Raw genomic sequence first — 15,530 nt, forward strand, 5'->3', positions numbered from 1 at the left:
GCAAAATCTGTAAAGTGCAATAAAGTGACATGCAATAAAATGAGGTGTGCCTGTATATTTATAAATCTGTCTTCTGTTGAATTGACACCTTTATCAGTATATAAGAGACCCTCTTTGTCCCTCATAACAGTTTTTTCTTCAAGTTTATTGTATATGATATTAGTATAGCTACCCCAGTTCTCTTTTGATTGCTATTTGCACATTATTTCTGTTTTTTTCCGATCATTTCTCTTTCAACCTACTTGCAACTTTGAATTAAAGTGACTCTCTTGTGAACATGATATAGTTAGGTCATCCTTTTCTTATCCAGTCTGCCAATCTACCTTTTGACTGGAGAGGTTAATTCATTTATGTTGACAGTAACTACTGATAAAGCAGGACTTTCTTCTGCCATTTTGGGATTTGGTTTTTGTAAGTCTTAGACCCTTTTTAATCCCTAATTTCCTCTCTTAATGCCTATTTTGATATTTATTGAGTTTATTGTAGTGTACCATTTTGAATCTCTTTTCATTTCTTCCTCTCTGTATTTTTCATATATTTTCTTTGTGCTTAACATGGAGCTTAAATTTAGCATCCTAAATCTATAGCAATCATGTTTGATTTGATACCAGCTTAACTTCAATACCATGCACCTACACTGTTTCTGTATCTCTCTGTCGCCTCCCCATTTTGTTTTATCAGTTACAGATTTTATCTTTCTATATTGTATGTCCAAAATCATAGATTTATCATTACATTTTATGTATTTTCATTTTCAAACCTGTAAAAGGTAAAAAGTGGAGGTGTATATTAAACATACGGTACACCATTACTAGCAATTATAATTACTTATATGGTTAACTTCACTTTATGCCACTTCAGTTCACTGTCTATTCTTTTCAGTCTGAAGTATTCCCTTAGGCATTGCTTGTAAAGCAGATCTAGTAATTACCAACTTCCTCAGCTTTTGTTTATCTGATAATAGCTTAATATCTTCTTCATTTTTTTTTTATTAAATTCAGTTTTATTGAAATACATTCACACACCATACAATCATCCATGGTATACAATCCACTGTCCACAGTATGATAACATAGTTATGCGTTCATCACCACAATCTATCTCTGAACATTTTCCTTACATCAGAAAGAACCAGAACAAGAATAAAAAATAAAAGTGAAAAAAGAACACCCAAATCATCCCCCCATCCCACCCCATTTGTCCTTTAGTTTTTATCCCCATTTTTCTACTCATCCATACACTAGATAAAGGGGGTGTGATCCACAAGGTCTTCACAATCACACTGTCACCCCTTGTAATCTACATTATTATATAATTGTCTTCAGGAGTCCAGGCTGCTGGGTTGGAGTTTGGTAGTTTCAGGTATTTACTTCTAGCTATTCCAATACATTAAAGCCTAAGAGGTGTTATCTATATAGTGCATAAGAATGTCCACCAGAGTGACCTCTCGACTCCATTTGAAATCTCTCGGCCACTGAAACTATTTCGTCTCATTTTGCATCCCCCTTTTGGTCAAGAAGATACTCTCAGTCCCACAATGCCGGGTCCACATTCATCCCTGGGAGTCATATTCTGCATTGCCAGGGAGATTTACAACCCTGGGAGTCGGGTCCCATGTAGCTGGGAGGGCAGCGAGTTCACCTGTTGAGGTGGCTCAGTCAGAGAGAGAGAGGGCCACATCTGAGCAACAAAGAGGTACTCAGGGGGAGACTCTTAGGCACAATTACATGCAAGTTTAGACTCTCCTTTGTGGTAATGAGCTTCATAAGGGCAAGTCTCATGCTCGAGGGCTCAGCACATCAAACCGCCAGTACCAATGTTTGTGACAACATCAACACCAGTCCAGGTGAGGATGTCCAACACATCCGCACCTTCCCCCAGATCCTCGGGGCTGGGGAAGGGGAGGCTGTAAATATATTTTTTATTTTCTGCCCAAATTACTCTGGGATGTGTCACTATTTCACTCCAGCCTATACTAACCTACCGTATCTCACTTCCTATTCAAAGTTCCATGCAATTGTGGTGTTTGAACAAATCGACTGTAGAGTTGTACCATTTAGAAAATGTAGATCCTGTACCAAATAGATATCTATTCCCTTGGTCTCATATGGAAGTTGAAGTTTTAAAACACAATCAGTTTCAACCTTTACCCTTTGGCCTGGCTTGCCCTGGTCTTAACCAGACCTGCTTCATTCATATCACTAATTGAAGTCTGGGCTCTTTTTCAGCTTTTTTTTTTTTTTTTTTTTTTTTTTTTTGACAGTGGCTGTAGGCACTAATACTGACATTCATATCTGCCGAGCTCTAGCTCTGAGTTTCAGGTGTCTCAGAGACATGCATTGTTCCAGAGACCAATCAGGTTATACGCTATCTCCTTCATTTTTGAAGGAGAGTATCACCAGATTTAAAATTCGTTTGACAATTGTTTTCTTTCAGGACTTTATTTAGTTCCACTGACTTTTTGCCTCCATGTTTCCTGATGAGAAATCTGCACTTAATCCTAGTGGGACTCCCTTGTACATTTCATGTTTCTTTTCTCTTCCAGTAGTCAGAACTCTTTCCTTGTCCTTGGTATTTGCAGTTTGACTACTATGTGTCTATGTATACTTCTCTTCAAGTTTATCCTGTTTGGAGTTTGTTGGGCTTCTTGATATTCCATATTCATATCTTTCTTGAAATTTGGGAAGTTTTCTGCCAGTATTTATTTGATTATTTCTTATATCCCTTTCTGTCTTCCACCTCCTTATGAGACTCCCATAATGTGCATATCTGTATGCTTAATAGTATCCCATAGGTCTCTTAAGCTCTGTTCATTACTTTAAAATTCTTTTTTCCTTCTGCTTCTCAGCCTGAATCATTTCAATTTTCTTGTCTTTGAGTTTACTGGTTCTTTCTTCTACCAGTTCCAATCTACTGATTAAATCCTTCAGGGGATATTTCATTTCAGTTTTATCATCTTCGGTATTTCTCTTTGTTTCCTTTTAAAATTTCTATCTCTTTACTGAGACTCTCATATTGTTCATTCATTGTTTTCTGATACTCTTTAGTTCCTTCTCAGTGTTTTCTTTATCACCTTGAGCATATTAAGAATCATTATTTTTAAGTCTTTGATATGTCCAGTCTGGTCCTCTTTATTGATGTTTTCTGGATTTTTATCTGGTTCCTTCAAATGGGCCATCATTTCCTGTTTCCTTTCTCATAATCTTTTGTTTCATATTCATATTTTAAATTGCTAACTGTGAGATATAGTCCCTGAGCTGCCTGTTCTTTAAGTTTGTATCCAGCCAGTGAAATGACAGAGATTTCCTTGAGTGTCAGGACCTAAAAGTAAGCAAGCAAACAAACAAAAAACACTGTTGACTGTCTTGCAAGTTGATTTTATTGGCTGGTGCTCTCCTTCAGAATTTAGCCCTCCTATGAAGAAGATTGGCACAAGGTAAAGTGTGAAGTGCAGGATACTCTCTGTCTTTTCTGAGCCTGGTCTTGTCCCGCATTTGTGCTTGCTCAGGGCGTCAGAGATTCCCCCACTTATAGGATTTTGAATGTGCCTTCCGCTTCCTATGAAACAGATCTTCTCCCTCTCTTGGAGCTTTATTGTATAAATTAAAGTATGCAATCCTTTGCCCCAGACCATTTTGACTTATTTTTTCTTATATTGGTTTAGCTGGCTACAAGTTCTGGCAGGGTAAATCAGGGATGAGTTTCCTAGTTTGGTCTTTAATGCTGCCATCCTAATATATTGGTACCCACATACAGGCACTGCAGTATGCACCAGGGGCCCATGGTGGGTGCTCAGGTCAGCTCTACACTGTGTTGGGGAAGAGTTTAGGGAGGTCCCAGCAAGGGTGACTTGAGTATCTCTTACCATTTTTTTAAAGCTGCATTTTATTGATTCATCACTTGCCCAGTTACTGTACCTCTTTATCTCTTTTCCAGAGATTTGCCGAAAGTGGTTCTGCTAGTTTTTGCCAGTTGTTCAACAATTTTGGAGGGGAAAGGCACCCTTGAGCATCTTATGCCATGATCTTAGTCTTTCGGTAGCTAGATCCATCTTTTACTTTGGTTTTAAGAAGTAGCACCAAAGCCGTATCAGTACAAAGGAAGGAAAGAGCAGAAACACTTTTACATCATATCTTTCTTCAGAGTTCCTCCTACCTGGGAATGAGGTGCCTACACTTTGAGAAGGTTGTAGGCTGTGACATAAGTGGGATATATGGCAGGCACTGTTCCCCCTCCATTGACAGTGGTAGGGTCTTCTCACCAACCCATCTGTGGACAGTAACAACCATCATTCAAAGGTTCAGATGTGCTCGAATATAACTTCATTTTCAAATAACTCACATCTCATAATATTTTAGATTTTAGATACTATCTTGCTGGATTGGTGGAATTTTTAATCATTTTTTTTGATCCACCTCCCATATCCCTCACATCCTAGGGTTGTGCCAGGTTTCTGTAGGTCTTAGTACTGAAGAATTTCTTTTTTTTTTTTGTTTGAGGGGGTATTTGGTTCTTAGCTATTGACCCACAGAGATAACCATTGAGGTATCTCTCATTCCTTTTTTTTTTTTTTTTTATTTTACTTTGAAATAAATTCAAACTTACAGGAACAGTTGCAAAAACAATACAAACCCCATACACAGAACTCCAGCATACCCTGACCCCACTCCCCCAATATCCCGATCCACCAACTTTAACATGCTGTCACACCACCATTTCTTTCTTTCCCTCCCTCCCTATCTATCATCCATCATCTATTGCTCTGTCTTCTGAACATATGAGAGCAAGCTGCACACATCCTTGAACAAACAATATAATTCACATATACCTTTCCCATGAACAGGAACATTCTTTCATGTAATCCCATTAAGCACAGCTAAGAAGTTCAAGAAATTCAACACTGATACAAAGCTTACATTCTATATTTCCTTTTTTTTTCCTTATGTCCCATCTGTGTCCCTTTGAGCCTCCTCTCCTCCAACCTCAGATCCCATCCAGGATCATCCTTGGCATTTAATTGTCATCTACTTAGACTGTCTTTTTTTTTTCCCCAATTGTGGAAACATATATACAGCCTAAATATTCCCATTCCAATCCCTCCCTAGCATTCCATTAGTGGATTAATCACATTTAGAATGTTGCAATGCTATCACCTTCCCACCATCCATTACTAGAAATTTCCCTTCACCCCAAACAGAAACCCTACACTCATTTCTTAACTCCCCATTGCCCCTTCTCCCACTTCTCGTAACCCATACTCTACTTTTCATCTCTATGGTCATATTCTCTGATACTTTCTTTGTGTTCACCATGGGGCTTAAATTTAACCTCTTAAATCTATAACAATCAACTTCAGTAGGACACATAAACTATGTTCCTATACTCCTCCATTCCCTCCTTTATGTAGTTCTTGTCAAAAATTACATATTTTACATTGAGTCCAAAACCACTGATTTATCATTACAGTTTATGTATTTTAGATCCTGTAGGATGTAAATAGTGCAGTTACAAATCAAAAATACAGTAGTATTGGTATTTACATTTACCATGCGATCTTTACTGGAAATCTTTATTTCTTAAGTAGTTTCAGTCAATTGTTTAGTGTCCCTTCCTTTCAGCCTGCTCAACTCCCTTTAGCATTTCTTATAAGACTGATCTACTGATGATGAAGCCCCTCAGCTTTTGATTATCTGGGAATGTTTTCATCTCCCCCTCATTTTTACCCTCCAGGTTTTTGTGAATTCTTCAAGTCTCTGATGGTTATTAACTTCTATTTGTATTACATTGTGGTCAGATATTTTAAAATTTATTGAGGCTTGTTTTATGTTGCAGCATATGGTCCATTCTGGAGAAAGATCTGTGATTACTAGAGAAGAATGTGTGTCCCGGTGACCTGAGATGTAGTGCTCTATATATGTCTTTTAAATTTCTCTATATCTCTCTCTCCTTTCTTCATTTCTCTGTCTGTAGGGCTCCCTTTAGTATCTGAAGTAGAACAGGTCTTTTATTAGCAAAATCTCTCAGCATTTGTTTGTGAAAAATTTAAGCTCTCCCTCAAATTTGAAGGAGAGTTTTGCTGGATTTCTTGGTTGGAAATTTTGCTCTCTCAGAATTTTAAATATGTCATGCCACTGCCTTCTTGCCTCCATGGTGGCCACTGAGTAGTCACTGCTTAGTCTTATGTTGTTTCCTTTGTATGTGGTGAATTGCTTTTCTCTTGCTGCTTTCAGAACTTGCTCCTTCTCTTCAGTATTTAAGATCTGATCAGAATATGTCTTGGAGTGGGTTTATTTGGATTTATTCTATTTGGAGTTCTCTGGGCATTTATGCTTTGTGTATTTATATTGTGTAGAAGGTTTGGGAAGTTTTCCCCAACAATTTCTTTGAATACTCTTTCTAGGCCTTTACCCTTGTCTTCCCCTTCTGGGACATCAATGAGTCTTAAATTTGGACATTTTATTTTATCTATCATATCCCTGAGATTCATTTTGATTTTTTCAATTTTTCCCCCATTCTTTCTTTTGTTCTTTCATTTTCCATTCTGTGGTCTTCGAGGTTACTGAGTCGTTGTTCAACTTCCTCTAATCTTGTATTATGAGTATCCAGAGTCTTTTTAATTTGGCCAATAATTTCTTTTATTTCCATAAGATCTTCTATTTTTTTTTACTCTTGCAATTTCTTCTTTATGCTCTTCTAGGTTCTTCTTTATGTCCTTTATATCCTGTGCCATACTCTTCTTCATGCCCTTTAAATCCTGTGCCATGCTCTCATTGTTGTTTTTGGTTCTTTGATTAATTGAGCCAAGTACTGTGTCTCTTCTGATCTTTTGATTTGGGTGTTTGGGATTGGGTTCTCCATATCGTCTGGTTTTATCATATGCTTTAAGATTTTCTGTTGTTTTTGGCCTCTTGGCATTTGCTTTACTTGATAAGGCTCTTTCAGGTTACAAAAAATACCAATCTCCAATTTGTCAGATCTACAGCTTGGTGGCATACACTTTCTCTAACTAACCAGCAGATGGTGTCCGTGAGTCACCTATTCCCCTCAAGTCAGTTCTTCCCAACTTTGTCTTTGTGATGTGTGGGGATCTGATTCTTGTGGGGTTCAATTGGTGCACCATTTGGGTGTGTTGTTGGTGCTGTCTGCCCTGAATGTGGGGCATGTGTCTGGGTGGTTAGGGAGGCAGGGCAGCTTTTATAATCAAAGCTCCCAGGTGTTCCTGGAGATTTATGGCTGTTGCAAGAGTCTAAGCCTTCATTTCACTCTTGCCACAGACTATCTCTTCCACTGACCCACAAGTCCTTGGTATTGGCGTAGGGTCCCTGGGATTTCCAAGCAGGTCTCCCTTCTCAGCCATGCTCTTCCAGGACCTCTGCTGAGGGAAGGCTGTGCTATGTCACAAGTGCATGCCGGCCCTCCAGGGAAGCCCTGGGCCGCTGGGCCATGCAGGGACATTCCCAGCCTGCTTTAAAGATGGTTGAATGGGGCATGTTAATTTCCCCCTTTTTGCACAGCTCCGCCTTCCCAGCTCCGGGACAATTAGCAGTGGGTGCACTAAAGGCCACTGTTCATGGCTGATACTGTGGCATGTGCACGGTGCTGCAGGAAACACTCCCCATCACACTGGGTTTCTTGGAGCAGCTCTGGGCTGTGGGTCCATCCCTGGGCACGAGTGTCCCCAGCCCGCCGGGGAGATGGCTGCAAGAAGCATGGTTTCTTTCTCCTTTTGGCCCTCCTCTGCTCCTTTGGCCCCAAGACAATCAGCAGTGGGTGTGGGAAGGGCTATGTTCCATGCCAGACACTGAGGCATTGGTACAGCCCACTCCTGCCGTGCTTCACTGCGCAGTTCTCCCCATCATATCCACAGCTGCTCCTGGGTTTTTTTTTTAAAAAAGAACTAGTCCGTCTCCAAACACCAACCCATGGTTTCCCCACACCACAGCGCAGCCGCTGGACTTTCAGCTGGCTCACTCACTCATTTCAGCATGCAGACTCCCGGTTTCACCAAATGCATGGTCTCTGTGGATTTAGCAGACCTTGTCCAGCTGGTGCACCACTGGAACTGGTGTTCTGGGTCACTTTCTGGTTTTTATCTAGTATTTTTTCATGGAGGTGTTTTTCTGCCCTTTATCACCTAGCCACCATCTTAGGCTCCTCTCATTCCTTTTTGTGTGACTACACCTTGTGTTTCCTGGAATTCATCTAGGACTGCAAGAGTTTCTGCTATTACTATACAAATGGGACATAGGGTGTTTGGAAGACTATAAATGGCCTTTCTGCCTACTTCAAGTCTTAGCCATTGTTTTTGTGTTTTTTTGTTTCCTTGTCCTCTTAGATATCTGTTCAGAAAGCCCAAACATCTTCTTACTGGGACCCAATCGTGTGATTGCCCAGGCCTCTTTCCCCCTCCTCCATCTATTATCTCTCTCTCTCCTTATGGCTCTTTCAAACAGGGAGATCCTCTCTCATGCATGATGATAGGGGGAATTGGAGTGGAGACTCATCTTCCTTTTTTTCAGCAGTTCTTTCTGATTTTGGTAATGAACACAGAGGCAAGTAACTCTTTGAATGAGAAAGAAAAAGAAAGGGAAAAATAGCAAGAGGCATAAAGAAAATACAAAAAATATAATTTCACCACTAGGGCCACCATGTATGTTTCTGAGAGTTGTTAACTATTAACTATCCTCTGGGCACAGGAGTGAGTGTGCACTAAAATAAGCCAGGTCTTAGTTTGCCAAGCCATGTAGAACTCACCAGGAAAGGGCACTGTTTTCTAATTCATATGAGGCACTTTATGAGCTAGCAGTGGGCTTGCAAAGCATACTTTCATTTTATCAGGAATTTCTGAAGGTGAGAGGCTCTTTCTATGTCTAGCAGCTCTGTCAACACACCTCAGACTTCTTTGGCCTTCGATCCATTCTCTCCTGAAACTGAGCATTGGTGTCATGTATAAAGGAATGCCATTTTATACCTTGTCTAGTGTGGATGGTCTGACCCTGAAATTGTGACTTTAGGAGGGTTGTGTTTGTGGAAAAGGTGTTTTGGTGTGTCAGGAAAATGGAAGGTCATGAGAACAGATAAGGACCACATTTTCTTTTAAGAAATGCTTTTCTAGCCAGTGAAACAGCAAACTATAAACTGGACTTGGAAAAGGAATACTCTCAAAAAATGACAATGACAGCTCTAGCTTTAATTCACTCCTCTGACTCTGACAGTAAAGTGACAAATGAAATCAGTGAGACTGTCCTAGAATAGCTATTGCTTCAGTGGTTAGAGAACATGGGCCAACACTCCCACAGAATCATGCATCATTGGAGAAAATAGCTCTTTTTCAGCAATTATTTATGTATTGAATTTTGTATTTGGATGTGATTCACTTGATCTAAGGACTCTAGCACATGCAAGAGCCTCCAAAGATGAGGCAGGTAACATTGCTATGTGGAGTGGCTACATAAATTACAATGGGGAGTGATGGGGACATGGAAAACCTGCAGAGGCATGCCTGATCTAAAAGCATTCAAACATCCAATGCTAAACACCGAGTCTGACAAGCATATGGCTGGATTTGGGCCACTCTTATGCAATTACTGCTTGAGGGGATATTAAGATAGGAGGAGGCAACAGAAGTGACTTTGAATATCTACTCTTACCAAGCACTGTAACACTGTGTATCTAGTTCTGTAAGTGGATAAATATATATGGATAAATAGAGATTATTTAACTTGTCTAAGTCTGCATTCCTAGAGTGGGGCAGAGCAAGGAGTCACAAAATATTCTCCCAATAAAAGTGTCATTTAACATTATCATGCTGTCTGCCTTAAAGGCCTTGATTTAAGTGTCCTGGATCATAAGTGGGCACACCACTCCAAACCTGGGTGGGTGAAAGTGAAGGTTTTGCTTTTCCAAAAGTTGAAAGGTGATTGAGAGCACTTGTATCACTTTGTGAGGGAACAATGAAGACTAGAGATTCAGGTACTGTTGCTGAATGCTTGTATTTGGAAGAAGGAGGTATAAGGTGGGTTAAGCCAGGTAGACTTCGCTGAAAGGGGGATGAAACCATGTGTGAATTTTACTAGAAAATAAACTTAAGAAATGGTTGTTATTTCCAAACCATGAATAAAACCATAATTTGCTTCATCACTTCCAGATTTAAAACTATGACTCTGTGATTCCATCCAATAATGTTTCAGTAGGTAAAACATCCATAACTGTATAAAACAAAGGGGCTATTTTCTGCTCAATATGGATCCTTAACTCTAGTTAATGTCAATGGGAGGAGAAGTGAAAGAAATAGAGGGAAAGGACAGGGATTTTGATTTTTGGAAAACATTTGCCAGTGTTTCATGGAACCTTATGGAAGATATTAATTCAAATTGGCATGGATATGAATGAGCCTTGTTGCATGTGTCAGAGACTCTCAGAAGGGTCCAAACCAATAATGATAAACAAGGCTGTGTCTTGCTGGGAGGAGACCTATTACCATGCCAAAAGCAACATTTTCAGAACAGTAGTAATCAGTTAATTGCTGTAGTGTGTACCACACTGTGGGCATTCCTTTTAGGATTAGACTGCATAGGACTTCACAACTTGAAGGGTTAGACAACAGGAAGAGAAGTTTTGTTTTGTTTTTTGATATTCAGTACTGCTTAGCTAGATTTCAAATAGTCAGTGGCTCACTAAAGCAGGCCTGGGAACCGGCTTGATTGCTATTACTTGAAACCATGGAATATTGAACTCTTCTTACAATTGGATTAAACCTAATGCTCTAACCTTTGGCAAAATAAAATAGTAAGAATTGTTTTAAATTTCTCCAGTCTCTGTGCCTCTTTCTCGCCACTAAAATAGCTTTTATCTGTGGAAAGTTTATTTTATACAAGGAACCTCTCCTACTAATTTAATACCCAACATCTCTGTCCTAATAATTTAATACTCAACTTCTTTGTAAGAGAGGTACTTCTATTATTGCCATTTTATAGATAAGGAAACTAAGGGTAAACTTGTTCCAAAATCCCATAGATCCTAAGTGGCAGATACAGCATTCAAACTCAGAGAGAATGTGTGTAGAACTCAAGTACTTAACTCAAGCACTTAACTACATATTATATATATATATATAAATATATATATATTTTCTTGCCTTATTTTCAATGCATAGGAAACCCAGTATTATGTTTTACAGGAGTGGTTAGATAGATGTTTTCCCCTTATTCCTGATATTAGGGAGGAGGCATTCAAATTTGTTCATTAGAAATTATGTTAACTTATTTTTTTAGCTGCCTTTTCTCAGATTGAGGAAATTCCTTTCCGTATCCAATTTGTTGAATGTTTTTATCATGAATGCACATTGAATTTTGTCAAATGTTTCTCCTGCATCAACAGATATGATCTTGTGTTTTTTTCTTCTTTAATATACCATTAATATCCTGGATTACATTGACTGATTCTCATTCCCAGGATAAAACCTACTTACTTATGCTATATAGTTTTGTTTATAAATTGCTGGGTTTGATAATTAGTATTTGTTGAGGATTTATGTGTTTATGTTAATGAGAAAAACTGGTCTCTAGTCTTGTTTGTTGTTTTCTGCATTTTGCCTGTTTTTGGTGTCAGGGTAATGCTAATCTCATAAAATGATTTGGAAATTTTCCCTCATCTATTTCCTAGAAGAGTTTAGGTAGATTTGTTGTTATTTCTCTTTAAATGTTTGGTCAACTTAAAAAATGAAACCATTAAATTTGGATATTTCTTTTTTTTTTTCCCAAAGTTTTTATATAATAAGTCAATTTTTAAAAAATAAATCCAGGACTAGTCAGGTTATCTATCTCTTCTTGGGTGATTTTTGGTCATTTATAACTTTCAGTGAGTTGGTGTATTTCATATAAGTTGTAACATTTATTTACATAGAATTGTTCATAGTGTTCCCTTATGATCCTTTTAATGTCTGTGCAGTCTGTAGTGATATCCCCTCTTTAATTCTTGAAATTGATAATTTACATATTTTCTATTTTTTATTTTTAGTGTGGCTAAATGTTTGTCAATTTTATTGATCTTTTAGAAGAACTGCACTTTGGTTTCATTGATATTCCCAATTGTTTTGTTTTGTTTTTTTTCAATTTAATCAGTTTCTGCTCTTAGTTACTTAAAGCCTTCTACATGCTTTATGTTTATTTGCATTTTCCTCTAGTTTCTTTAGTTAGATGCTTATTGTTTTTTGAGACATTTCATCTTTTTTAATATAAGAATTTAATGCCATAAATTTCCTTCTAAACACTGTTTGGCTCCATCCCACAAATTTTGATATGCTGTATTTTCATTTGCAATTAGTTCAAACATTTTTATAATTTCTCTTGAGACTTCCTTTTTTGAAAAAAAATGGATTATATAGGAATGTGCCATTTAGTTTTCATGTGTTTAGAGATTTTCTAATTATCTTTTTTATTACTGATGTCTAAAGTTCATTATGATATCATATTCTGTATGATTTTAATTCTCTCAAATTTGTTGAGATTTGTTTCATGAGATTAGGATTTGATATGTCTTGGTGAGTGTTCTATGAACACTTGGAACAAAATTGTATTATGCCTTAATAGGTTGGTGTGCTCTGTAAATGTCAACTGGCTCCCATTCATTGTTTATTTCCTCCATATCCTTACTGATTTTCTGTCTGGTAGTTTTAACAATTGTTGAGAGGGGTGTTGTTTTCATTTCCTAGGCTGCTTAAAGCCCATGACTTGAATTGGGTTGGCTTAAACAGTGGGAATTTATTAGCTTAGAGTTTGAGGCCAAGGAAATGCCCAAATCAAGGCATCATGAAGGTGATGCTTTCTTCCCAAAGACCCACTGCCAGTGATCCTTGGCTCCTCTGCCACATAGCAAGGCAGTTGGTGGCATCTGCTTGTCTCTCCCTTCTCCTCTGGGTTTTGCAGCTTTCAGCATCTTGCTTCTGTGGCTTTCTCTCTTTCCCTCTCTCTGTCTCTTTCTCTCTCTCTCTCTTAATTCTGTTTATACAGGACTCCAGTAATAGGATTAAGACTCATTCTGAATGAGGTGGGTCACACCTTAACTGAAGTAGCCTCATCAAAAGGTCCTACTTACAAAGGACCCTCACCAATAGGAATGGATTAAATTTAGGAACATGTTTTCTGGGGTACATACACTTTCAAACTACTACAGGTGTTAGCTCTCAAAATATAATTTTGGTTTATTCTATTTCCCCTTTCAATTCTAACAGTTTTTGCTTCATGTATTTTGAAGCTGTACTGTTTGGTGAATACACATTTAGGATTGCTATGTCTTCTTGGTAAAAAATTGATCCTTTTATCATTATGTAACATTCCTCTTTACCCCTGGTAATTTCCATTACTCTGAAATATACTCTGTCTCATATTAATATAGTCACTCATGCTTCATTTTGATTAATGTTTTCATGGTATACTATGTTCCATCCTTTTACTTTTAACATATATCATTGCATTTAAAGTGGGTTAACACGGAAGACATCATATACTTGGTCTTCTGTGTGTGTATATATTTAAATCCATTCTGATGATCTCTTTTTTTTTTTTTAATTTGTGTGGTTGGATCATTTTTATTAGTATTATTATTGATTCATTTGGACTTAGGACTACAATTTTATTATTCATTTTCTGTTTATTCCCTCTTTTAAAAAATATTCTTGGCTTATTTTGAATAATTGTATGCCTTTAATATTCCTTTTTAACAGATTTATTGAGTTTTTTACTACATCCTTTGTATAGTATTTTCAGTGGTTGCTCAGGATTACAATATGTACTTAAACATTTTGGAGTCTACTTAGAATTAATAATATACCTCTTCTAATGAAAAGTAGGAAACTTATCATGATCTATGTCCCTTTATGTTACATCTCTTCATATATTGAAATATAATTGGGTAAAGTCATATTTTTTTCTTTCAATCTTCATTTTAAAGTGTTTAACAGGTGAAGAATGCTCAAAATATATACCCAGATGTTTCCTACTTATACTGCTCTTTTTTTCATTCCTGATGTTCCAAGTTTTCTTCTCAATCATTATTTTTTCATCTAAAATACTTTAGCATATCTTTTAGATCATATCTTCAGGTTTCGTGCTTTTTCATCTGAAAATACTTTTATTTCACCTTGTTTCTATAGGGTATTTTCTCTGCATATAGGATACTAGATGATTTTTTTTCTCTTTCAGCACTTTAAAAAATCCATTCCACTTCCTTATGGATAAGTATCCATGGTTTCTGATGAGAAATCCAGTTATTTGAATCATTGTGACCCTATATGAAAATGTTATGTTTCCCTGGTTGCTTTCAGAATTTTCCTTTGTCTTTAGTTTTGTGAAATTTCATCATTACGTGTCTGGGTGTCAGATTCTTTGATGGTGTCCTATTTGGGGTTTGCTGAGTTGTTTTTTTTTTTTTTTTTCCCAATATGATGTTGGATGTTTAAGTTGATTATAAATTATATTCAGTACAGCACATAATTTATTTAAATAATTTAATGCAAGTAATTAAACTAAACAGTTTTTTTTAATTTTACAGATTTAATCAAACACTTTCACTTTTGCATTCATTTTCAAAAATTTCTACTTATTGGTTTTTAGACCACTAAATAGACAGAAAATCATTACATCACTAAATTACATAAAATATATTTATCTAGGAGTTTAGCACTCATCTATTTAGTTTAGATCTAAAGAAAGTGGCTAATCCCTCAAGAATGTTTTGTGGTTAGCATTTTAGAAGAGTAAGAGCTGGTGGATATACATGCTTTCTTAAAGAAGATTTGATTGTTTCATTTGCTTTAAAGACATTCCTAGGATCGAATAGAGAGGGTCTTCAAAAGTATCCTTGGGGCATTCTGGTGTCTGGGAATGGTGGGGAACACAATGCATGTGCATAGCAGAGTCTGTTTATTACCTCAAAGAATCTGGAAAAAATCAGAACTCCTTAGTCACTAAGAGGACAAGAACAATGAGCTGGGGGCCATGTGGGAGAAATATGTGCTGCTGAAGTTTGGCTCATGGATGAATTTTTGATATTAACAACAAGAGATTTCACCATCAAACCTCTGAGCTGGAAGACTGATTTCCTGCATGCATTTTGAAAGAATGCCTATTGTAGATATTCACTATACAATGTACAGTTATTTGACATTCTTTGAAGTAGCCAACAACCAAGAAGGGTCAGAAGGATACAGACATTTAAGACATTGCTCATTCTAATTCACTTTGAACTTTAAAACCTCTTTATCTGTAGTAACAGGGTCCACAATTGAAGACCAGACTTGGAAATCACAGCTTCAAATACCCCTTTAGATGAAGTCATGCAGAAAATGAAACATATCTGGCAGAACAAGGCTGTGGTACTAGTAATAGGACAATGTCAAAAAAAAAAAAGGGCAAGAATAGATACTCAAGACCCATTTTCTTCTTTCCTCTAGCTTCCCCTTGCTCCCACAATGCATCCTCTTGGCCCCAAAGCAAGAAACCTAGGAGTGCATGAAAATGAGGCATGTGCAG

Source organism: Choloepus didactylus, chromosome 16 (assembly GCF_015220235.1).
Source record: "Choloepus didactylus isolate mChoDid1 chromosome 16, mChoDid1.pri, whole genome shotgun sequence".
Taxonomy (NCBI): Eukaryota; Metazoa; Chordata; class Mammalia; order Pilosa; family Megalonychidae; genus Choloepus; species Choloepus didactylus.